The 24,831-nt window shown below is 42.9% G+C and overlaps 1 protein-coding gene across 6 annotated transcripts in view; it reads left to right on the top strand.

The window, feature by feature from the left end:
• LOC121579234 (transcription factor 7-like 2) overlaps nt 1-24,831 on the top strand; it is a 67,087-nt gene that overhangs the window by 13,708 nt on the left and 28,548 nt on the right. The gene's annotated exons all lie outside the window — the stretch shown is intronic.

The raw sequence follows: 24,831 nt of genomic DNA on the forward strand, positions 1-24,831 counted from the left end.
TACAGCCCCACATACAGCCCAGCCTTACACACTCACTAACTAACTAACTAGCTAATGCCTCTCTCTGGCCACTCACACTCTCTCATATTGTAAACATAAGTCATTTGTCACATGCGCCGAATACAACAGGTGTAGACCTTAACATGAAATGCTTACGTACAAGCCCTTAACCAACAATGCAGTTTTAAGAAAAATAGAGTTAAGAAAATATTTATTAAATAAAATAAAAAAGTAACACAAAATAATAACAATAATGAGGCTATATACAGGGGGTACTGGTACCGAGTCTGCATGTCTGTCTGTCTGCATGTCCGTCTGCATGTCTGTCTGCATGTCTGTCTGTCTGCATGTCTGTCTGTCTGTGAGATCATTATGTTCCTCCCTTTATCCTATCTAAAGATGAAATATAAGAAGGGTCCGTCCGGGCAGTTAACTGATGTTCAAGACATGACGGATGTTTAGAATGCATTGGTAGAGCATGTGTGTATTAGCAGAAAGGAAACAGTCATCAGCCCCCCTAAGAGGAGCAGCAGATGCCATGGGTGACTAAGAGAGAGAGAGAGAGAGCACTGTTGTGTTCCTGGAGGAATAGGCCACTCACTGTGGTTGGCTGTCTTTTCTGAATGGAAGACAGAGAGTGGATGGTCTTTATCAAGTCAAACTGACTGGAAGCACAGAGGACGTTACGCCCCAAATGGCACCCTATTCCCTACACAGTGCACTACTTTTGATCAGGGCCCTGGCCCCTATATAAGGAATAGGGTGTCATTTGGGAATGCATCGACCCCCTGTCGTTTTATGCTACCCTTGCTTCATCTCTTCTCCAGAACGCGTCCAGCCTGGGAGATTTACAGCAGCTAGTCGTATTAGAATGTTGTGACAGAGGACCCAGGGCCCCCTCTCCTCTCTCTGTGGTCCAAGTCTCAAAGGGACGCCATCCTCGTCCTCCTCCCATCCTCTGTGGGGGGGTTTTTGTACAAAGAGGGCTCCAAGTTAATGTGTCGAATTAGACGTTGCCAAAACGTTGTCTTCATTAAAAGCAGAGAACCATCCCAGCTCAAATAGATGTCCCTTCTCATTAATTCAGGCCAACATTTTTGATGAGGGGAAACTAGGGTGATGACTGTTGATTTTTTGGGGGGTTCATTTTACCACAAGGAAGGAAGAAAGTCCCCGAAAGTCCCTTTTGCCCGTAGTACGGTCAGCTTCTAATGCAAAGTTTAGAAGTGGATATGATATCTATAGGGAGTGTAATGTTATTTAATAGGCCTAACTTAACCAATATAATAAACTAATGTTTATTATTATTATTTCTTAAAACCTGACAACTTTTATAGCATTTGTTTCAGGGCATCTTTTGTTAGATGTGATTCTGGGTTACTTCTCCAGTCATTTTACAGAGGGAGCTGCCTTAAAGGGAGTTGCATGGGCGACATGGATGAGGACATAGGCTAATCAATGTTATGCAGTCTAACACAGCACATCTTAAACTGATTTATATTGATGAGAAAAAGATGCCTCTGTTCCATGTATGCGTGTCAGTATTGTACAGAATGTGCACGTAGCATGTCCTATATTTTTTATTTATTTTTCAGTCATTTAGCAGACGCTCTTATCCAGAGCGACTTACAGGAGTAATTAGGGTTAAGTGCCTTGCTCAAGGGCACATCGATTTTTCACCTAGTCGGCTTGGGGATTAGAACCAGCGACCTTTCGGTTACTCGCACAACGCTCTTAACCACTAAGCTACCTGCTCTACTGTTGACCAGGGCCCATATAGGATGCCATTTCGGACACAGATGATATCCTCACTATTAAACAACTGTACCATGAGATGAAATGCATGAAGAAAGGACTTTCCTCTATAAGACGTGTTTCTATGTGATTGTGATCTCTGGTATTTGTATTACCCAGTAAATGTTACCTTTCTAATTTACTGAAAACTGTGCTTTGTTGCTAGGAAGTTGTGTTAAGAGTAGATTCCAGGTACACTGTAGATGGTTTTGTCTGCAGCTTGTCTCGTCTCATTGTGTACAGTTGTGCGAGGGTAAACCTCTTGTGGTTTACCATGGAAAATAAAGCTCAGGTTTGTTAGTGTGTGTCACCTGAGCAACACAACACAGCAGTTCCTCTACAGGGCGCAGTGCGATGGAAACTTTAAGGGTCCGACCCGCTCTCAGTCTCAACTGTAGTCCCGTGTAGCTCAGTTGGTAGAGCATGGTGTTTGCAACGCCAGGGTTGTGGGTTTGATTCCCACGGGGGGCCAGTATGAAAATATATCCTCTTTCCTACTGCGGCTGTCACAAATGGAGCAAAATAACAAATGTTTAACCTTTGCAGGTAGCTATGTTTATTTTAAACCACAGTTGTCAGATACATTATTCTCTCTTCGACCTCATCCCAGCAGCTGTGAACCCTCAGCTCTGAATTAAGAACTGAATTAGATGCAGTGAATACAAATGTTCCTTAAATTCAGAGAGTTGTTAGTTCAGAAGGGTAAACACAAACTCCATGTATAAGAAGGCAACAATGTCAGATGTTAGAATTGTGGCATTGTGTGCTGTGGTCATGGTTTGATTCCAGGAGTGGGGGGTCTTAGCTGCGTGATGGATAATGTGATGTGAGGAGGGAGCGATAGGTCCGTGCCGGCACCATCCCCTCTCCCCAGCAGCCTCCCTCCCAGCACATACCATGTCCCAGGCGCAGTAGCAGGGAGGGAAGCCTGCCTGGAAGGAGCGGGTTCGGCCGGCGGTGCCGAGGCACACACACTCGTCTTTTCCATGTTTCTGTTGGATTGCGATGAAACAAGGCCGGGGGACATATCTACGGCTGCATGTGAGGACCTCACTGTTGCCGTGAATCTGGGAGGCTGTTTCTGGTTAGTTTCTTGGCTCCGCTAAGCCCCACGCTGGAAGACGAGAGTCAGGGAGCAATTATGGGATGCAGCAGCGGCCGTGGAGCTCACTCGGGGGGTGCTGTGTTCACATGTGCAACCGCATATTTACATTACAAATCATCGCCAAACAATTCACCGACCGCACGACAAATAAGGCCCATTTTTTCAGAAGGGATGGAGGGAGTGCACGGGGTCGTGCGAGACCATGTCCGAGCCATGCAGTGCCCTCCGGCCCTCTCAGCAACTATTTTAGGTTGAGATTGAGAGAGGCAGAGCAAAGGAGAAGGGCCCTGCATGGCACTTTATTTTGGGGTGAAAATTATACAGTGAGGAGGCTTACTATGTTATTTGTACAGATGATCGATTGCCCAATACCACCCTCTTGCTAGGCAGCTTGGCAGCGACCCCAGAATCGCTGGCAACCATGTTCTCTAAAAAAAACCCAGGTGGAGCAGAGGGGAGCGTTCCAGCCAAGTGACCCGGGCCAAGAGTAGTAACCCAGTGATGACAGTGGTTCTATGTGATGCTTGGCCGCAGGGGGCCCCCCTGGGGCTGGGAGTGCTGCTCTGTGGTTGTGCCCTCACTGGGTTGGCTCATTACTGGCTCATTGCTGGCTCTCACAGAGCTCTGTTGACTCCTGGCTCCTGGCACACTGACTGCTGCTGGAGAAGCTGACTCTTTCAGAAGTGGCCAGTCAGATGGAACTATGGGCCCTGGTCAAATGTAGTGCACTATATAGGGAATAGGGTGCCATTTGGGATGCACCCAGTGTGAGTCACTCCTTTTACACAGAGCTCTGGGGAGAAGCTGGCCTGTCTGCCTTCACAAGCAGAACAGTAATTAGTTCCTCACCTGCTCAGATGCAAAACTTTGCCCAGCGAACTCTGTCTTGTCTACAGTGTTTTAGCATCCGTCACTTCCACTGATGCACTCAGTGTGTAGTGGTGCCTGGAGAAGTGGGTGTACTGTAATTTCCCAAATGGCCCACCCGGCGAAGAAATTGCACCCAGTGTGAAAAGTTATGTACTCTGAATGACCTAAAATGATAAATCCCATATTTGTCTTTCACAGTCAGGCCAACCCAAGCTGTACTGTGCTAGTAGGATAATAGTAGGCATACTATTGAAACAGATAATTGAGGCTGTCAATTGAGTCAGAAATTCACAGGTTTCTGATTATAAAAACAAAAATAATCTGGTTTTCGCTCTAAAAGTCACACTTGTTTTATAGAAAAACTACTAAATTGGATGTTCTAAGTCCACAAAAATGATTAAACCACATCAGGAGACCACTTTTGAGGTCTGGAAAAAATCTAGAAAGGTAGATTTTTGAGTATAGTTAGCCTTTAATTGAAGTGTGCAGGCACCTAGCACTGTTTGATTACTGGTGTTTCTGTAACGCCCATGAGATGGAGTTTGCAAAACAAATGGCCACTGGATTGATGCAAATAATCATGATATCATTCTGCCTGGTAGGCATAGGCTACTTTGTAGCTAGTTAACATTTAATTGAGAAGGTTTTTGGGAAAGTCTTTCCATCTACCAGAAGACGTTTAGGCCTATTATTAGCCTCTATATTTTTCCTGTTCCTTCATTGTTTGAAACCTGGACGTTTTACTTCATATTATGAGGAATGCCAAGCCAAAATCTGACCATAGAAATGTTGAGTGAAATAGTTTATAAACACTTCCTCATATGCGCTCTCCTGACTGTTCTATTTGTTTTCAAATCAACTTTCTTTCATTGTCTAGCAGCCAAAGGCATTATCCTAGTCATATTAGCAACCCATGATAGTTGTTGCATCTTAAGATCTCCCCTCTTGCAAAATTTTGAATGGATATTTCCATCTCTGTCCAAGAAACAGGTCGTATGTTAACGTATTTTTGAACAGTGTTTTCCTACAAATTGGAACATTTTAGAATATTCACGCATAGGCCTACCGCTGTGTGCACATTGCTGCTCTAATAATGTTCAGAAATAATAGTTTATCAAGATTTTATGCTAAACATTCTGATCTGTTACATCAGCCTTATTAATTGATACGGCATATACCTCCACAACACTACATTGATACTTGTCAGTGGGGATTAAGAAGTGAGTATATGCAATGCCGACTGAAAGGAAGTGGTTATACGGTGTATACCTGCATATACCCTCCATTACACCACTGGATGCACTAATCTGAAACTGTGAATCCCCTCAGTCTATAAATCAGTGAGGATCATCAGCAGCATCTCTCTCTGAGGACGGCGGTTGGATAGATGTGATAGATGTAGCTTGTCATCTAATGCAACATAGACAGCCAATAGAGGGTTAAAGCTCTCCCAACATACTGAGGATGGGGATGGGATGACTCTCCTCTGTAGGTCTTTGAGTTCCACAAGATGAAAGGAATAGCCTGAACATCAAATCAATAGTAGCATCAATGGGAACATCTCCTGGAGATTAAAGACACACAGCGATGGCGAGTCGGGTGCTAATAGTGTACAAGGGCAGGCAAATGGAAAGGCTTTAATTGATGTGTGATGTGTGTGGGGTGGATGATACAGAAGTGTGTGTGTGGGGGGGCGAGAGGTGGTATAATGGTACGTTGCAGACACATACACACACACCCTCGTGACGAGCAGCGGACCCTCAGAACGAGCTGTGTGTCCGGTCGGTGTAGCGGTGCCATTGATCTCTTTAATCAATTGATCTGTCTCTCTCTCTCCACTCCAAATGCATTAAGGTTCCACCCCATGCACCTTTTATAGCTCTGTTTGGTTGGTGGCCTGTTTTTATGCTATTATTTGGTATAAAAATTAGAGGATTTTCTGAGTGCTCATAGAGTACCTGTGTGGATTTTCTATTACATATTAGATTTTGTAAAAGACTTGTTGGTTATAAGACATGGTGAAGAAGAAAAGTAGTCCACTCTTCTTCATAGCCCAGCCAGCTGTAGATGGCAACATCTTGTATATTCATTTTCTGCTGTAACTAACTTTTATGGAGTGTCAAATACGTTTGTAGATTTAGTAACGAAGAGGAGAGGCGACATTCTTAATCTTGTCTAAATTAAATATGATCTTCTCTGGCTTTAAATGCAATATGATTAGGGGCATTACTGGCTCATGTGCTCACTGGATAGAACAGAGACATCAAATTACAAGGAGTTATCAGTAGGTAGTGTCACCTCTGCTTTGTGTGTGGTCTGGGTCTTCTCTGTGTTGCTCTGAAGTCTGCTCAATCTCGTCATAGTTGTTGTTTTATGTGGAGCACTAAGAACAGAAAGGTTTTACTAAATCCCATGATAATATGAGTTGTTTGATAGCCTGGTCCTGAATTTCAAGGGATCTTTTTTTTTTTTTGATCTAATATACTGAAGGCCTGGCTGTATTATGTCATTTTCACACACTCCATATTTATTTTCTCCTGTTATGTATGGAGCTGGATTAGGGTTGCAAAATGACCTGTAATTTACGTCAATCTATGGTAATTTTGGTAATTTATACTTGAATAACGTTTTGGAAAATGTATTCATATATATACACAGTACCAGTCAAACGTTTGGACACAGCTATTCATTCCAGGGTTTTTCTTTATTTTTACTATTTTCTACATTGTAGAATAATAGTGAAGACATCAAAACTATGAAATAACACATAATGAATCATGTAGTAACCAAAAAAGTGTTAAACAAACCAAATATGTTTTATATTTGAGATTCTTCAAAGTAGCCACCCTTTGCCTAGATGACAGCTTTGCACACTCTTGGAATTCTCTCAACCAGCTTCATGAGGTAGTCACCTGGAATGCATTTCAATTAACAGGTGTGCCTTGTTAAAAGTTAATTTGTGGAATTTATTTCCTTCTTAATGCGTTTGAGCCAATCAGTTGTGCTGTGACAAGGTAGGGGTGGTATACAGAAGACAGTCCTATTTGGTAAAAGACCAAGTCCATATTATGGCAAGAACAGCTCAAATAAGCAAAGCGAAACGACAGTCCATCATTACTTTAAGACATGAAGGTCAGTCAATCCGGAAAATGTCAAGAACTTTGAACGTTTCTTCAAGTGCAGTCGCAAAACCATCAAGCGCTATGATGAAACTGGCTCTCATGAGGACCTCCACAGGAAAGAGTTACTTCTGCTGCAGAGGATAAGTTCATTAGAGTTAACTGCACCTCCAATTGCAGCCCAAATAAATGCTTCACAGAGTTCAAGTAACAGACACATCTCAACATCAACTGTTCAGAGGAGACTGCGTGAATCAGGCGTTCATGGTCGAATTGCTGCAAAGAAACCACTACTAAAAGACACCAATAAGAAGAAGAGACTTGCTTGGGCCAAGAAACACGAGCAATGGACATTAGACCAGTGGAAATCTGTCCTTTGGTCTGATGAGTCCAAATTTGAGATTTTTGGTTCCAACTGCCTTGTCTTTGTGAGACGCAGAGTAGGTGAACGGATGATCTTACACAGTCAAATGTGATAAAAAGCTACATTTTTTATAAAGGACTGTACAAATTATACATACAAAATTAATCAATACAGTAATATGAGATCTGTATGTAAAATATTTACATTTGACATTTTAGTAATTTAGCAGATGGGTCATTCCACAAAAATAGTGCCTTTTGATATTTTAACTAAACATTTTGCACCAATGTAGAATTTTTAAAGCCTGTTATATTAAATTAAGTGCCCTTTAATATAGGCCACATGGAGAATTCAATCAATGAGATTTTTAATATGAATAAGGGTGTACTAAAGTGCAAAAATTCAGCATTTTGACATGTCTGTCCATCAACCCTGTGTCACTTCTAGGAAGATTTTAACCCACCTAATCCCAGAATTTCTCCCAGGTTTCACCATCATTGCAAAGCCAAAGTGATTTTGTTGCTTTGACAATCATTTCTGAAGATTATTATTATTTCATCTGATTAGTGATCCATTTACATCTGTCTCTCATTTTAAGGTTAACCTTGTTACGTGAACTTAACTCTTGTTTTAATATTTTTTTTTAAGAAACATTGAACATCTAATAGTCAAATCATAGAGTAAAAGCAGGTGAGCTGGTTCTACTCTTTTTGGCCATTTTCTGGTGTTTTGTGGTGGAAAACTGAGCAGGTCAAGCATAACATGTCAACCCTGTTACCCATACATAGACAGGTTAGAAATGTTTTCACAATTAATTATTCTTTGTGAAGCTTGCATTCAGTTGCCACTCACTCCCTGTTGCACACAACAAGCTTCCATTCCCCCTGTCACAAGGGGATTTACGGCTGATTTAAGAAGAAATCAACCCTGTTACGGTCAACCCTGTTACTTTATTTGACACTTAATAGGCACTTACTATGGTCATTTATACTTGTTTTACCTCTTCAGATGGGGAAAACATGTTTTTTATGAAGTTGAATATGTGCTCTTTATGACAAAATGTTTTCACCTCAAAAGGCACCGAATTGGTGGATGACTCAGATGCTCTTATCCAGAGGGATTTACAGTTAGTGCATTCATCTTAAGTTAGCTAGGTGAGACAACCACATATCACAGTCAAATATACAGGATACGAACATTCCATTTTAGCTAAACAATGGATATATAGCGATGTGCAACAACATTTTAATACACATCTAAAATCTATTAATAAAAAATCTGAGAACAGTAATATTTTACACACACACAATAATGTTTTACTTGTTTTATTAATTTATATTTTTTTACATGTGATAAGGCCACACAGAGGGCCAGAGAGAATTACAGACAACTGTGATAATCTGAAGTACCCAAAAAGGCCACAACATGTCATGTGATAAGATTCCATAAAATCCTTCAAAGTTACCAGAATTCTGGTAGTTTACTGGTAAACTTTGAAAGTTACCAGTAATATATCCTCCATTTGCAACCCTAGGCTGAATACAGCTTGTATTGTATCCCTGGAGGAGTGATCTAAAAGGCCTGTCTGCTGTCCGACTTCACTTCAACCCCCTGCCTGGGGTTAGCTGAATGCATGAATGTGGTGAAGATCATTTGACAGATCAAAGGTTTTTCATGATCCCCATTCCACAATTCAATTGTTTAGGGGCCTTCCATGCATTCAACATAGCTTCTAAAACCGAACCAACACTAGTTATCTAGCACGAAAGCCACTATATGCCTTTGCGAAACTCTCCAGCCCGAGAGTGAAAACTGCTGAAATACTGTATGCATCACTTTGACTAACTTGTCATAACTACTCATCAAACATATTCCTAATCTGGAGTGATGTCAGGCAATGTTTTTTTCCGCTCATATGAAAATGGGAACAGTATGTCGGTCCCAGCTAAGGGGAGTTCTGGTTAGCAAATATACATTCAAGCTGGCTTCTTCTCGGTTAAGTTCGAATTATATCTGTGGCCACATCAGAGCGTTGGGCCCTGTGATATCTGAGCCTGGTTGCTTAAATCGGAATGGCTGGTGGATTTAAAGCCTAACATGAGTTCCAGCTCTGGGAGACTGGTCAATGATCTAACTCTCGTTCAATAACAAACCATTAGCTCACAACGTGTTTTTTAACGGTCCCATTTCCACGGAGGGAACTAGCTCGCTCTCTCTTTCTCTCTCTCTCTCTCTCTTTCCGTCTCTTTCTCTCTCGACTTGCGTTGCTGTTCTCTCCTCACTCAAAGAGTTGAACAAACAAACAAACAGAAGGGGTTTGAGTCTCAAATCTATAATTCAAACCAGCGAACTACTAAGAATGTTTTCCTAAAAGCTCAGCCATACTGGTAGGATTGTCAAACTGCTGACAGTACTTAGCACCTCTGAACAGAGTGTTGGCAGTCAATCTCTTTTACATTTACATTTACGTCATTTAGCAGACGCTCTTATCCAGAGCGACTTACAGTTAGTGAATACATATTTTTTTTTTAATCATACTGGTCCCCCGTGGGAATCGAACCCACAACCCTGGCGTTGCAAACGCCATGCTCTATCAACTGAGCTACATCCCTGCCGGCCATTCCCTCCCCTACCCTGGACAACGCTAGGCCAATTGTGCGCTGCCCATGAGTGCGCTGCCCTTTTGTGTTCACAGAGCAAAGACCTTGGAAGTCGTCAGCCACTCAGCCTTGTTAAAATACTCCAAACCAGAAGGTGGCATTAGCGTTGTTTGGCAATGCATATCCGTGGTCTAGATTCCAAGCTATTTGCGCTAATGTTGGTAATTTGTAAAAAGCTCTTGTTGATACTAGCCAGGTGGCCACATCTAGATAACTACCTAACAATTTTGTATTTACTCTCCATAATCCCATACTGCCTGTGCCAGTCCATAGACAAATATTTAGCTAGCTAATGTTAGCATATTCGCTAGCTAGCACAATATAGCTAGCTAGCTAAGGACACTGCACTAACTCGGCGCTAACGTAGGCAGCTGTTTCATGGAAACTAGCTAATCCATTGTTATTTAATTATAATGTCAATATTAGCTTGGTTAGCTAGCTTGGAGGAAGTATTTAGTGTTGTGTGCATTGTGTCGGTGCGCTTAGCTAGCTATCATCCCATAGCCTACATTGCATATGAAGTGTGACAGGCTCACCCGTGGATGTACGGAGAAAATGCCCTATTTCTTTTCATTTTTTTGTTGGCTCCCCACGTGGGGGTTCGTGCTGTCTGATTGGCTCAAAGTCAAGTTGTTGGCCACTGACAAGCATTGTGATTCTACAAGTAGAATCGGTAGGTTTGTCGCTAACGGGTCAGCATGCAGTAGGTACCGCTTTTATTCTTGCAAGAGAAGGACCTATCGGCAGTCTATCGTCAGTGAGATTCAAGGTGTGTTTAATGGTTAACAAACCGTCAAGACGCTTCTTAGGAATCAAATTAAATACAAGGAACGGCATGTTCAAAACTTTATAGGATTTGCCAATAAGCTCTAAACCTTTAATCAATGTATATGTAGTGTATCAAGCATAGGGTTTGATCATATTGGTAGGACAACGAATAGATACAGTACGTCCAAGGTCTTACTTCAGGAGAATCCAGAGGCTTAGGATGTTTCTCAACAGGAGGTTCCTCACAGGCTTAAGTTTAGGTTTAATTAAGTGGTTTGATGATGCAGCAGCACACTCACACCCAGTCTAAATGCTCTGGCTGGTGAGTGGAGCTCCACCTCATCTCCTCTGTCTGTCCGGGAGCAGCAGACGATGCTTCAGAACAGTGCAGTGCAGTGTAAAGGGGTTTGTCTCTCTCTCTCTCTCTCACATACACACACACACACACACATACACACACACACACACACACACACACTCAGGGCTGACAACTGAGAGGAGTGAGTCGGCACAGATTTCCACTGAGCGGGCCTCACGGCCTAGCTGCGGACGGCACACACAGTGCAGGGGTGGTAACCATGGGAACGTCATTCGTTGTTCCTGGTGCCATGGGCGGGCATGTAGAGGCCCCAGCCCAGCAGGTTGGCTCTGAGAGAGAGGAGAGAAGAGCGGGCTGGGGGCTGTATGGAGGAAGGTGGGGGGTAGGAGGCAGGGAGGGAAGGGGAGGAGGGAGAAGGGAGGAGGGCATATCCACTGGAATAACTTCAGCCACAGGGGCAAAGGGAATTAATCAGACAGACTAAATTATGATATGAAGGGAGAGAATCCCCCCCATCCAACTATCGATAGATAGATAAGATAGATAAGATAGATAAGATAGATAGAACTACAACTGTAGCTCAGTTGGTAGAGCATGGCGCTTGCAACGCCAGGGTTGTGGGTTCGTTTCCCACTGGGAGCCAGTTTGAAAATGTATGCACTCACTAACTGTAAGTCGCTCTGGATAAGAGCGTCTGCTAAATGACTAAAATGTAATAGATAGAGTGGAGCAGAGACCAGGCTTGCGTAGTTGCGTGCCTTTCTTTGTTTGCTTGGCAGGTTTGTTGTGGTGCCATATTCTTTCCATTCAAAGTTTCAGATATTTGTGTATAACCCAACCCTGATCTGTACTCCTCCACAACTTTGTCCCTGACCTGTTTGGAGAGCTCCTTGGTCTTCATGGTGCTGCTTGCTTGGTGGTGCCCCTTGCTTGGTGGTGCCCCTTGCTTGGTGGTGCCCCTTGCTTGGTGGTGTTGCAGACTCTGGGGCCTTTCAGAACAGGTGTGTATATATACTGAGATCATGTGACTGATCATGTGACACTTATATTGCACACAGGTGGACTTTATTTAACTAATTATGTGACTTCTGAAGGTAATTGGTTGCACCAGATGTTATTTAGGGGCTTCATAGCAAAGGGGGTGAATACATATGCACGCACCACTTTTCCGTTATTTATTTTTTAGAATTTTTTTGAAAGAAGTTATTTTTTATATTTCACTTCACCAATTTTGACTATTTTGTGTATGTCCATTACATGAAATCCAAATAAAAATCTATTTAAATTACAGGTTGTAATTCAACAAAATAGGAAAAACGCCAAAGGGGATGAATTATTTTGCAAGGCACTATAGATAGATAGATAGATAGATCTATCTTTTTAAATAAACGTTAATCAAATACAACCAGACTGTTTGCTCATTGTTGTTGCTCTAAGATGGCAACCATATCACCCTCTTCTATCCTCCTCCTCTATCCTCCTCCTCTATCACCCTCCTCTATCCTCCTCCTCTATCCTCCTCCTCTATCACCCTCCTCTATCACACTCCTCTATCCTCCTCCTCTATCACACTCCTCTATCCTCCTCCTCTATCACCCTCCTCTATCCTCCTCCTCTATCCTCCTCCTCTATCACCCTCCTCTATCCTCCTCCTCTATCACCCTCCTCTATCCTCCTCCTCTATCACCCTCCTCTATCACACTCCTCTATCACCCTCTCGGACAGAAAGGACCACAATGGAAATAAGCTGTTAAGCTTTATTGTGTTATCCTTGATGATTTTCTTAAATTGAATGTGGAGGCGTCACCGGATGGAGTGCCCTTATGTATTTATTTTACAAATTGTCAAATAAATTCAATCAATCAATCAAGAAGGAAGAGGCTCATCTCTAATCTCAAATCAGAGGGGTGGAGCTCTCTGACTAGAAAGATAGACTTCAGAGACATTGACATTGCTTTGTTTGTAAACACGGGAAAGCAGAGTATACCATTTACACTTAATAGACTGATTCATGGCACGGAAACTTGGGGTGGAGTTTACACAATTCGGTCATGCCATTCTGAGGGGAGGTGTTGAGATGTCTGAACTGAAAGTGACCTCTTGGACTGAAACAGTTATCACTTCCATATGGCACCAAATGTAGTCCAAAGTTCAGAGTGGAAGTACAGTTGCTCCCCCACGACCCCCCTCCCCCCTCAGAGACACTCCTCTCTTTTCTCAGTTCTTTGATGTTCCCACCATTTAATAAAGAGCCCAGTAAGTGGTGTGTAGAGGAGAGGACACTCACTCTGGCACACCCCACCCCTACCCTGCCCTGCGGTGCACTGGACCAACCCTCCCTGACAGATCCCCAACCCACCCACCCTGTGTGTGACCCACACACACAACACACACACACACACACACTCCTGGAGACCCAGTAGCAGACCGCACTAGGTCTTTTCATGTGAGGGGAGCTGCAGAGGGCTGTCGTGTGACTCTGTAATTAGCCTGTTGGCGGGCAGCTCACTGAGGATAGGGACATAGCCAAGCAGAACCAATGCTGAGGGAAGTTCTGACTGGTAAATCAGATAGAAGACAGGTGCCTTACTTACCATGCCTTACCTCTGGGTATTATTTCACCTTCTTAGAGATGAGATCACCCCTCTCTCTGTCTTTTCTCTTTTCGCTCTCCTGTCTCTCCCTCTCTTCTCACCCCCCTCTCCTCTCCTCTCCTCTCCTCTCCTCTCCTCTCCTCTCCTCTCCTCTCCTCTCCTCTCCTCTCCTCTCCTCTCCTCTCCTCTCCTCTCCTCTCTCCTCTCCTCTCCTCTCCTCTCCTCTCCTCTCCTCTCCTCTCCTCTCCTCTCCTCTCCTCTCGTCTCGTCTCTCTCTCCTCTCCTCCCTCTCCTCTCCTCTCCTCTCCTCTCCTCTCCTCTCCTCTCCTCTCCTCTCCTCTCCCTCTCCTCTCCTCTCCTCTCCTCTCCTCTCCTCTCCTCTCCTCTCCTCTCCTCTCCTCTCCTCTCCTCTCCTCTCCTCTCCTCTCCTCTCCCTCTCCTCTCCTCTCCTCTCCTCTCCTCTCCTCTCCTCTCCTCTCCTCTCCTCTCCCTCTCCTCTCCTCTCCCTCTCCTCTCCTCCTCTCCTCTCCTCTCCTCTCCTCTCCTCTCCTCTCCCTCTCCTCTCCTCTCCTCTCTCCTCTCCTCTCCTCTCCCTCTCCTCTCCTCTCCCTCTCCTCTCCTCTCCTCTCCTCTCCTCTCCTCTCCTCTCCTCTCCTCTCCTCTCCTCTCCTCTCCTCTCCTCTCCTCTCATCTCCTCTCCTCTCCTCTCCTCTCCTCTCCTCTCCTCTCCATTTCTCTCTCCTCTAATGCCAGAGCCCTCAGCTTTCTTTTCTAGAACAGGGATGACAGTGATACAGTATAGAGGGGGTTTTCATTGACAAAGGAAGTTGTGATCAGTTTTAGAAATCAATAAGTCTAATGATAATAGTATATTTTTAGTTCATATATCATAAATTTGTCACAGATAAAAAATGGAAGCCAGATGTCAAGGTTTTTGGATATGCTGTGGTATTTCCCAGCGGGCTGCCAGGTCTGCTTTCAGAAACAACCTGTGAGTGAAAGCTGTCCCAGCCGCCGTAGAGGACAGGTTTCACTATGAATCACGTGGTGCTGAATTTATAGTCTGTTGAGCACCATTACAGTCAGACCATTCAACCACTGACTGACGGGATTTGATTAAAAGGGGATCTTTAAGAACATTTTGAAGGGGGTCTTTACCCTGTGAAGTAAAAAGGGGATTCACAATAGGTCACGCGTCTTGTATGGGACGCAGACTGTGGTTCCAAACCCATTCCCTATCACAGCACCCAACAAGGTCAGCGACCAATGTCCATATGGAAGTCTTGACATTTCACACAAACAATGAACACCCAAGAATAACCAGACACGTCATACTTTCAAGCAGCTTTGACAATGCTCTTATTTCACCGCTTATGGTCTGGTTCTGTGTACAGAACGCAACTAGACAAAGAAATATGTCTGGTTCTGTGTGTTAAACGGTTTATCTATTGTGTTGATAAACCATAAAGAGGAGGAAGTGTGTGTTTTCACCAGGATTTATGACTTCTGTGGTCATCTCATTTCCCTTAATTCTGCGTCAATATATTGGTTACGGATGACTCCTCTGATGATATGAACAAGAAGACCATTAGTTAATGTAGCCGCGGGAAGTCGTTTTGAGTTGGGGGGGCCAAATATTTTTGGGAGGTCGCGCTTCAGACGGCTATATCGGTCCACTAATACAGGACTAGTAAAGGCTCAGTGCACGACTTTTGTAAAACCTTTTTTTCCTCCAAAAAATATGTTTCAAAAACATTATAGAGGTAACTCTGGGTCTTCCTATCCTGTGGCGGTCCTTATGAGAGCCAGTTTCATCATAGCGCTTGATGGTTCTTCTGATTGCACTTGAAGAAACGTTCAATGTTCTTGAGATTTTCCGGATTGACTGACCTTCATGTCTTAAAGTAATGATGGACTGTCGTTTCTCTTTGCTTATTTGAGCTGTTCTTGCCATAATATGGACTTGGTCTTTTACAACATAACTGATTGGCTCAAACGCATTAAGAAGGAAAGAAATTCCACAAATTAACATTTAAGAAGGCACACCTGTTAATTGAAATGCAATCCAGGTGACTACCTCATGAAGCTTGTTGAGAGAATGCCAAGATCAAGGCAAAGGGTGGCTACTTTGAAGAATCTAAAATATAACATATATTTTGATTTCTTTAACACTTTTTTGGTTACTACATGATTCCATATGTGTTATTTCATAGTTTTGATGTCTTCACAATTTTTATACAATGTAGAAAATAGTAAAAAGAAAGAAAAACCCTGGAATGAGTAGGTGTGTCCAAACCTTTGACTGGTACTGTATATATATTTCTTTTTTCGATTTTTCAGGGGGTGCTGCAGCACCCTCAGCACCCCTACTTCCTACGGCTATGTTAGTGAAGTTTTAAAGCATGATCCTTAAATACTATTTCAGTGGAGCTGAACACATCTTTATTGTTTGTCTGTCTGTGCTCATTTAGATTGAGATGGTTCCTCTGCATGTCTGTCCAGTGGGTTGGCCTGGCCTGTCCGTCTGTCCCTCAGTCCCATCTATTGTTAAGTTAGAGACAGCATGGCTCTGCAATGGAGCATTTCCATAGTGCTGCACAGAAGTGCCCCACCAACATAGCCCAGCCTCTGCCCACCAGCATAGCATAGATGTCCACAGTGTTGTGTATTGTCTGTGTGTGTGTGTGTGTGTGTGTGTGTGTGTGTGTGTGTGTGTGTGTGTGTGTGTGTGTGTGTGTGTGTGTGTGTGTGTGTGTGTGTGTGTGTGTGTGTGTTAGTATTTTGCCTGTGTTCAGTGCGTTGTTATGTCTGCCTGGGCTTTGATGTTCTCAAACCTCCAACTAAGTGGTGCTCATTTTGGGTAACTCTGGAGAGGCACAATCACTTCCAGATTGGGCCTCCCACTCTGTGTGATTGGCTTTTGTTGGGGCTATAATGGCAGGGAGTGTCAGTGACAGGGGGAAGGGATGCTAGAAGTACTTCTGCCTGACCATCAGCCACTGGACATGGGCCCTGGGCACTGGATATAGAAATAGGGTACACACACACATATGGAGAACACATCACAGGAGGTTGGTGGCACCTTCATTGGGGAGGACGGGCTCGTGTTAATGACTGAAGCGGAATCAGTGGAATGGAATCAAATACATCAAACACATGGTTTCCATGGTTTCCATTGGCATCTCCGTTCCAGCCATTAATATGAGCCGTCCTCCCCTCAGCAGCCTCCTGTTGAACACATGTATGCACAAACACACCCTACTGGGCACACTATGTCATATCAACGTGGATAATTGGGTAAAATTTGGTTGAGATGTTAATCAATGAGATTACAACCTATATTTACTCAATCAAAAAGAGAGCCAAAAGTTAGTTGAATTTCCAATGTGTTATCACTAGGCTTTCAACCATCTAAAAGCACAACCAAATTCCATTGGAAAATAAATGTAAGATTTTTGGTTTATTTATACAACAGATTGATGTGTTATCACTGTGCATCTAAAAGTAGAACCAAATGACCTGGATTGCAGTTGAGATTACATTACAAGTACATGGTGATCAGTGCCGTTCGAGATTCTGCGCAGATTATTACAGCAATTGTGAAGCCCTCCACAGACCTGCAACGACCTATGCATGCTCTCTTGAACATCCATGCTTTATGATTACAGTGCATAAGAAGACATTTATAGTTACAGTAACCTCAAAATGTGGCCATGGATGTGTTACTCATTTTAAGGTTGAATTAGGGCTGCACAATTAATCAAATTCACATAAAAATCTTAATATTGGCATGTGCAATATCCATATCGCAAGAGATCCATATCGCATTCAATATTTTGAAACGTCTCTCAACCGTAACGTCAGTTTTTGTAGTTTACTCCGTTTTTGTTCTCCTCTTGTGGCTGCTTCCCTCACACACACCAAGCCCCGCCCCCCTGTCACTCAAGCAGCGCAGTTCCTCCTCCTCGGTCTTATATCCCTTTCATACTAAGACGTTTTCCCGCCAACTTTACCATACCAACTTTTTTCGGCCTTTTCTTTATATCTGTAAGGTATTGGCGATATCAAAGCCAAAACTTTTGATTTCCGCGTAACAACCTAGTAATCATTTCGGTAAAGTTATTCCTACGGCTTAGTATGAAACGTAGCCGTAGTTGGCACAGTTAGGCAGTGCCCGTTAACCATCCTAAACTTTGCAAGGCATGTCACTTCTCTTCACATAGCCCACTATTAAGCATGCACTGTTTTCTTAACCACAACTGGATGGACCATAAAGAATTACTGTAGGAATAAATATCACTGAATGATGAACATACTGGAATAAAGTAGGATAATGCAATTTAAGGTATCAAATTGTTGTTTACTGAAACACCCAAAGTTATTCAATCATTGTAATAATTTTTAAGCAATAGCCTACCTGCGTCAGGCTGCTTGTGGTCAACTAGATGATAATTTCAGCACCGCTTTGATTGGGACAGTACCATCACGCTGCTTTGAGACAAGTGTGGGGACTCGTCTTGATAAATCAATCAATGACAGATTTTTGTTTTCACTAAATCTCCATTTGGATATTGGTTAGGCTACAATTAGGCTGGGGAAATGTTAGCTAAGTTGAGGTGAGTGCTGCTCTGATCATCTTGTCTAATTGGCTCATTTATTAGAACGTTTTGCTAGCATGATATATAAGTAGTTTAACAAGTGGATTATTTTGCACTTCACTCGCAGTCACTTAGTAGCCTAGGTCTACTCCCAACCAAACCCTCACTGACTTGTCTCAATCAATGGGATTTTGTTTTACTGAATCCCCGTCTGTAGCTATAGGCTATTTGGTTAATTCTCTGGCTGGGCGAATCAGTGGAGGTGGTATAGCTCATCTATTCGTTTGCTCATCTATCACTGATCAGAAACATTTACCATGCAGTAATGTAGTCTAAATCAAGTGTAGGCCTATTTATTTGCTCGGTGCCACTGGTTTAGTCTGGCTTTAATTTCAGTTTGTCTACAAATTAATTATTGATATGTTGGATTCACGTCTCTTTCTCAACCAAAAATCTAAGTTTCAGCCATTTTCAAGTCTTGCCATAGATTTTCAAGCCAATTTAAGTCAAAGCTGTAACTAGCCCACTCAGGAACATTCAATGTCATCTTGGTAAGCAACTCCAGTGTATATTTGGCCTTGTGTTTTAGGTTATTGTCCTGCTGAAAGGTGAATTTGTCTCCCAGTGTCTGTTGGAAGCAGACTGAACCAGGTTTTCCTCTAGGATTTAGCCTGTGTTTAGCTCTATTCCGTTAATTTTATCCTAAAAAACTCCATAGTCCTTGCCGATGACAAGCATACCCAAAACATGATGCAGCCACCACCATGCTTGAAAATATGAAGCATGGTACTCAGTGATGTGTTGTGTTGGATTTTCTCCAAACATATTTTTTTTTATTCAGGACATAAAGTACATTTCTTTGCCACATTTTTTGCAGTTTTACTTTAGTGCCTTATTTCAAACAGGATGCATGTTTTGGAATATTTTTATTCTATACAGGCTTCCTTCTTTTCACTCTGTCATTTAGGTTAGTATTGTGGAGTAACTACAATGTTGTTGATCCATCCTCAGTTTTCTCTTATCATAGCCATTAAATTCTGTAACTGTTTTAAAGTCAACGTTGGCCTCATGGTGAAATCCCTGAGCGGTTTCCTTACTCTCTGCCAACTGAGTTAGGAAGGACGCCTGTATCTTTGTAGTGACTGGGTGTATTGATACACCATCCAGAGTGTAATTAATAACTTCACCATGCTCAAAGGGATATTCAATGTCTTCTTTTCTTTTAACCCATCTACCAATAGGTGCCCTTCTTTGTGAGGCATTGGAAAAAGGGTCTTTGTGGTTGAATGTTTGAAATTCACTGCTGGTTTGAGGGACCTTACAGATATTTGTATGTGTGGGGTACAGAGATGAGGAAGTCATTCAAAAATCATGTTAAACACTATTATTGCACACAGAGTGAATCCATGCAACTAATTATGTGACTTGTTAAGCACATTTGTACTACTGAACTTAGTTAGGCGTGACATAACAAAGGGGTTGAATACTTATTGACTCATGCTTTTAATTTTTAATGAATTAGTAAACATTTCTACAAAAATTATTCCACTTTGACATTATGGGGTATTGTGTGTAGGCCAGTGACATAAAATCTCAAATTCAGGCTGTAACACAACAAAATGTGGAAAAAGTCAAGGGGTGTGAACACTTTCTGAAGGCAGTATAAAAGCCTAAAAAGCATCATTGATGATATATGAGTGATAAAGTATGGTCACATTTCATTTGCTCTGTTAAACCTACCCTTTGGATTGACTTCGATAGCAATCTATTAAATTTTTAAGTGGAGATCTCTTATCAATCATTCTCACGCACATTGGTAATAGTCAGTGACAAATATCATAGCTAAACAGGGCTGGGCTTGGTTAAAACCCTGGATGGGAGACCAAAGGGTAGCTGTGGATAGATACATTCTTCAGTAGGAGGTGCTGCCCAGACCATTTTTTTCTTCTGATAGTGGATATAACCTTGAAGATCTGACATTGTTTTAAAGGTACCAATTCAACATAAGTTTTGCCTATGTTGAAATTTGATTACCACAATTACATAGTCCTGTGGTTGAAATTTCACCCTCAAAACAAAATTTTACGTGGATTCCACATCACGATACGTTGACAACATTGATTCAACCAGTTTGTGCCCAGTGGGACACATTCATAAACACATCCACGCAAGCACACACACTCAAGCACACACACACACGCATACACACACACATACAAACGTCCAAACAGGATCACTCTTATCCAGGACAGCCTTCTACTTTTTGTTGTTGTTGTTTTTACTGGCTCAGTCTTTTTATAGAAACCTTAAACTTAGTCATCCTGAAACACTCTTAAAATGATTTCCATCCCTAGCTGGCCTTTACCCATATATAGCACATAGCCAGTTACAGGATCAAACAGAATGTAAAAGTCTCAGGTCTCATTCTGACGTCTTCCTGTGCCGCTTCAGCCAGCCCTTTCACTCTCACTCAGTCAGGTGTGGGTAATTTTCCCCTCTATACCTCTGCTCGCACACAAACCTGAGGGTGTTTGGTTGTGTGGGTACTGTTGACAGTGTGTGTGTATGAGTAATGCCTAGAGCAGGTTATCCCACAGCCCCACCACAGCGAGGCTCTGGCTCAGTGTGGCGGTGGTACAGTGGATGGGTTAACAGTCACAACTGTCTCCCCTCCTGCTCATCTGTGTACTTGCCTGTCTGTGTCTGCATCCCAGCCACTCAACCTGGGATTTCACAGGGGCCACAGATAGACTACACTGTATACATTACAGTGGGAACAGGGTCTGTATAGTAATTAACAGTACATTACAACCATAGTTGTTTTCTGTACTTAACACAACGGCAATTCATGGTAACTTGCGACTGATTCACGTGGGAAGTGAGTGTTTTATTAGTGTTATTATATATTTTATCTCAATTCATGACAATGTTACAAAAATACTAATAAACAACATGACTGATTTGGATTTTATCTCTCTTTTTTTACTTTTATTTATACAGGTAAGTCGATTAAAAACAAATTCTTATTTACAATGACGACCTGTCATTGAAAGTGAATGATCACTTTACAACATGTATTGTTTCACCTACTTGAAAGGTCCAAACAAGACCATTCAATCCAAATGATTGTAGCTCATTCAACCTTGATATACAGTGCCTTGTAAAAGTATTCATCCCCCTTGGCATTTTTCCTATTTTGTAGCATTATGACCTGTAATTTAAATTGATTTTTATTTGGATTTCATGTAATGGACATACACAAAATAGTCAAAATTGGTGAAGTGAAATGAAAAAAATAACTGGTTTAAAAAATTTCTAAAAAATTAATAACGGAAAAGTGGTGCGTGCATATATATTCACCCCCTTTGCTATCAAGCCCCTAAATAAGATCTGGTGCAACCAATTACCTTCATAAGTCACATAATTAGTTAAATAAAGTCCACCTGTGTGCAATCTAAGTGTTCAATCAATCAAACCTGTTCTGAAAGGCCCCAGAGTCTGCAACACCACTAAGCAAGGGGCACCACCAAGCAAGCGGCACCATGAAGACCAAGGAGCTCTCCAAACAGGTCAGGGACAAAGTTGTGGAGAAGTACAGATCAGGGTTGGGTTATAAAAAAATATCTGAAACTTTGAACATCCCACAGAGCACCATTAAATCCATTATTAAAAAATGGAAAGAATATGGCACCACAACAAACCTGCCAAGAGAGGGCCGCCCACCAAAACTCACGGACCAGGCAAGGAGGGCTCCCGAGTGGTGCAGCGGTCTAAGGCACTGCATCTCAGTGCTTGAGGCGTCACTACAGACCAGGCTGTATCACAACCGGCCGTGATTGGGAGTCCCATAGCGCGGCGCACAATTGGCCCAGCGTCATCCGGGTTTGGCTGGTGTAGGCCGTCATTGTAAATAAGAATTTGTTCTTAACAGACTTGCCTAGTTAAATAAAGGTTAAATACATTTTTAAAAATTAAAAGACCACAGCGGAGATTGGAGTATCTGTCCATAGGACCATTTAAGCCGTACACTCCACAGAGCTGGGCTTTACGGAAGAGTGGCCAGAAAAAAGCCATTTGTTAAAGAAAGAAATAAGCAAACACGTTTGGTGTTCGCCAAAAGGCATGTGGGAGACTCCCCAAACATATGGAAGAAGGTACTCTGGTCAGATGAGACTAAAATTGAGCTTTTTGGCCATCAAGGAAAACGCTATGTCTGGCGCAAACCCAACACCTCTCATCACCCCGAGAACACCATCCCCACAGTGAAGCATGGTGGTGGCAGCATCATGCTGTGGGGATGTTTTTCATTGGCAGAGACTGGGAAACTGGTCAGAATTGAAGGAATGATGGATGGTGCTAAATACAGGGACATTTTTGAGGGAAACCTGTTTCAGTCTTCCAGAGATTTGAGACTGGGACGGAGGTTCACCTTCCAGCAGGACAATGACCCTAAGCATACTGCTAAAGCAACACTTGAGTGGTTTAAGGGGAAACATTTAAATGTCTTGGAATGGCCTAGTCAAAGCCCAGACCTCAATCCAATTGAGAATTTGTGGTATGACTTAAAGATTGCTGTACACCAGCGGAACCCATCCCATTTGAAGCAGCTGGAGCAGTTTAGCCTTGAAGAATGGGCAAAAATCCCAGTGGCTAGATGTGCCAAGCTTATAGAGACATACCCCAAGACACTTGCAGCTGTGATTGCTGCAAAAGGTGGTTCTACAAAGTATTGATGGGGGGGTGAATAGTTATGCACGCTCAAGTTTTCTGTTTTTTTGTCTTATTTCTTGTTTGTTTCACAAGAAAAAATATTTAGCATCTTCAAATTGGTAGGCATGTTGTGTAAATCAAATGATACAAACCCCCAGAAAATCAATTTTAATTCAAGGTTGTAAGGCAACAAAATAAGATAAATGCCAAGGGGGGTGAATACTTTCGCAAGCCACTGTACAGCAGAGGGCCTAGATGATGTGTTTAATGTATCAACAATGAAATAGAGAGATTAAAGACGTTACTCTCAAAGCACTCCGGCCGTGCTCAGAACAGGACCCCTAATTTCCGCTTCAAAAAACCTACTTAGGTCTGTGAAAACCAAAGAATACATTATGTGTACAGTGTTTCATCAGCATAGGGAATGAAGCGGCAGAGACTTGGGTCAAGGTGTAGCCTATTGGCCGTCGGGGGGGGGTAAGGTCATCATCCATCATTAATTCCCAGTGATGTCTCAAACACCATTACCTCTTTTATTTAACACCGGATTCCTGTTCAAACACAACCCCGCCAGATAAAAGGCAATATCAATATGCTAATATATGTCCTTTTAAGTGAAATTAGATTACTGAAAGATGAGCACAGTGTGTTTGCCGTACTTTAAAAGGTTTAATATCTAATTGGAATTTTGTCTTTGATGTTATCGGAGACCAACGATTTAGATCAGAGTTAGATTGAAGTCTTGAGTTAATTCACCTCTCTGTGAGTGTGTGGGGTGGTGCGTGTGTGTGTGGGGTGGGGGGAGGTGCGTGTGTGTGGGGTGGAGGGGGGTGCATGTGTGTGTGTGGGGTGGGGGGTGCGTGTGTGTGGGGGTGGAGGGGGTGCATGTGTGTGTGGGGGTGGGGGGTGAGGTGCGTGTGTGTGGGGTGGGGGGTGCGTGTGTGTGTGGGGTGGGGGGAGGTGGGGGGGTGCGTGTGTGTGTGGGGGTGGGGGGAGGTGCGTGTGTGTGTGGGGTGGGGGTGCGTGTGTGTGTGGGGTGGGGGGGAGGTGCGTGTGTGTGTGGGGTGGGGGGGGTGCGTGTGTGTGCGCATATTTGTGTACACTCGCTCCTATGCGTGTATTCCGTTACAACGACAGAAACACAATTATGTCTAAGTTGTGTGGGGGGGGTTTAAATAGAGGGAGGCTGATAATTATACGTTAAACGAGTGCCCTCATTTGGTCTCTGCGAGTGTGTGTAAAAAAGGAACGCACATAGAAAACCACTTAAAGGATGGCTAATTGCCTTTAGGAAGGGAGAGAGATTTTCAAGGAACATACATATTAAATTGTAATGTTATGATGGTACATCACCCTCAGACCTTGGAACGGAACCAGTGGTCCTGGAGGGAAAGAGAGAGAGGGATACAGAGAGAGAGCGGTACAGAGAGAGAGAGGGAGAAAGAGAGAGAGAGCAAGAGAGAGAAAGCGGGAGAGAGAGAAAGAGGGAGAGAGAGAAAGAGAAAGGGAGAGAGATACAGAAAGAGAAAGGGAGAGAGATACAGAAAGAGAGAGAGAGAGATGCTCTGCTCCTGAATATACTGCAGACCACCTGGTCTGTCAGATGCAGAAATCCCCCCCCCCCTCTCTCTCTCAACTCTGATGTTGTGTTGAGGTGTGTTTTGTCTGCATGTGTATGGAACATTAAAAGCAGTGGTAGTATTTTGATTTAGCTCTCCCGCAACATACTCAATAGATCCTGTGTTAGGAGATTTAGATTTGACGTAATCAGGTGGGGATAGGGGGAATGTTGAAAGTGTGTTTTAGTAATGTGTGTCGGCGCGTGTGGAAGGACTGCCTTAAAGTGATAAGGCATTCACTATATAAAACAGCAAGGGGCCAATGTGAAGCGGCCAGGCGAGCCTCAGCCTCTCTCAGTAGTGCTGCTGCT

The sequence above is a fragment of the Coregonus clupeaformis genome, chromosome 13 (assembly GCF_020615455.1).
Source record: "Coregonus clupeaformis isolate EN_2021a chromosome 13, ASM2061545v1, whole genome shotgun sequence".
NCBI classification, from domain to species: Eukaryota; Metazoa; Chordata; class Actinopteri; order Salmoniformes; family Salmonidae; genus Coregonus; species Coregonus clupeaformis.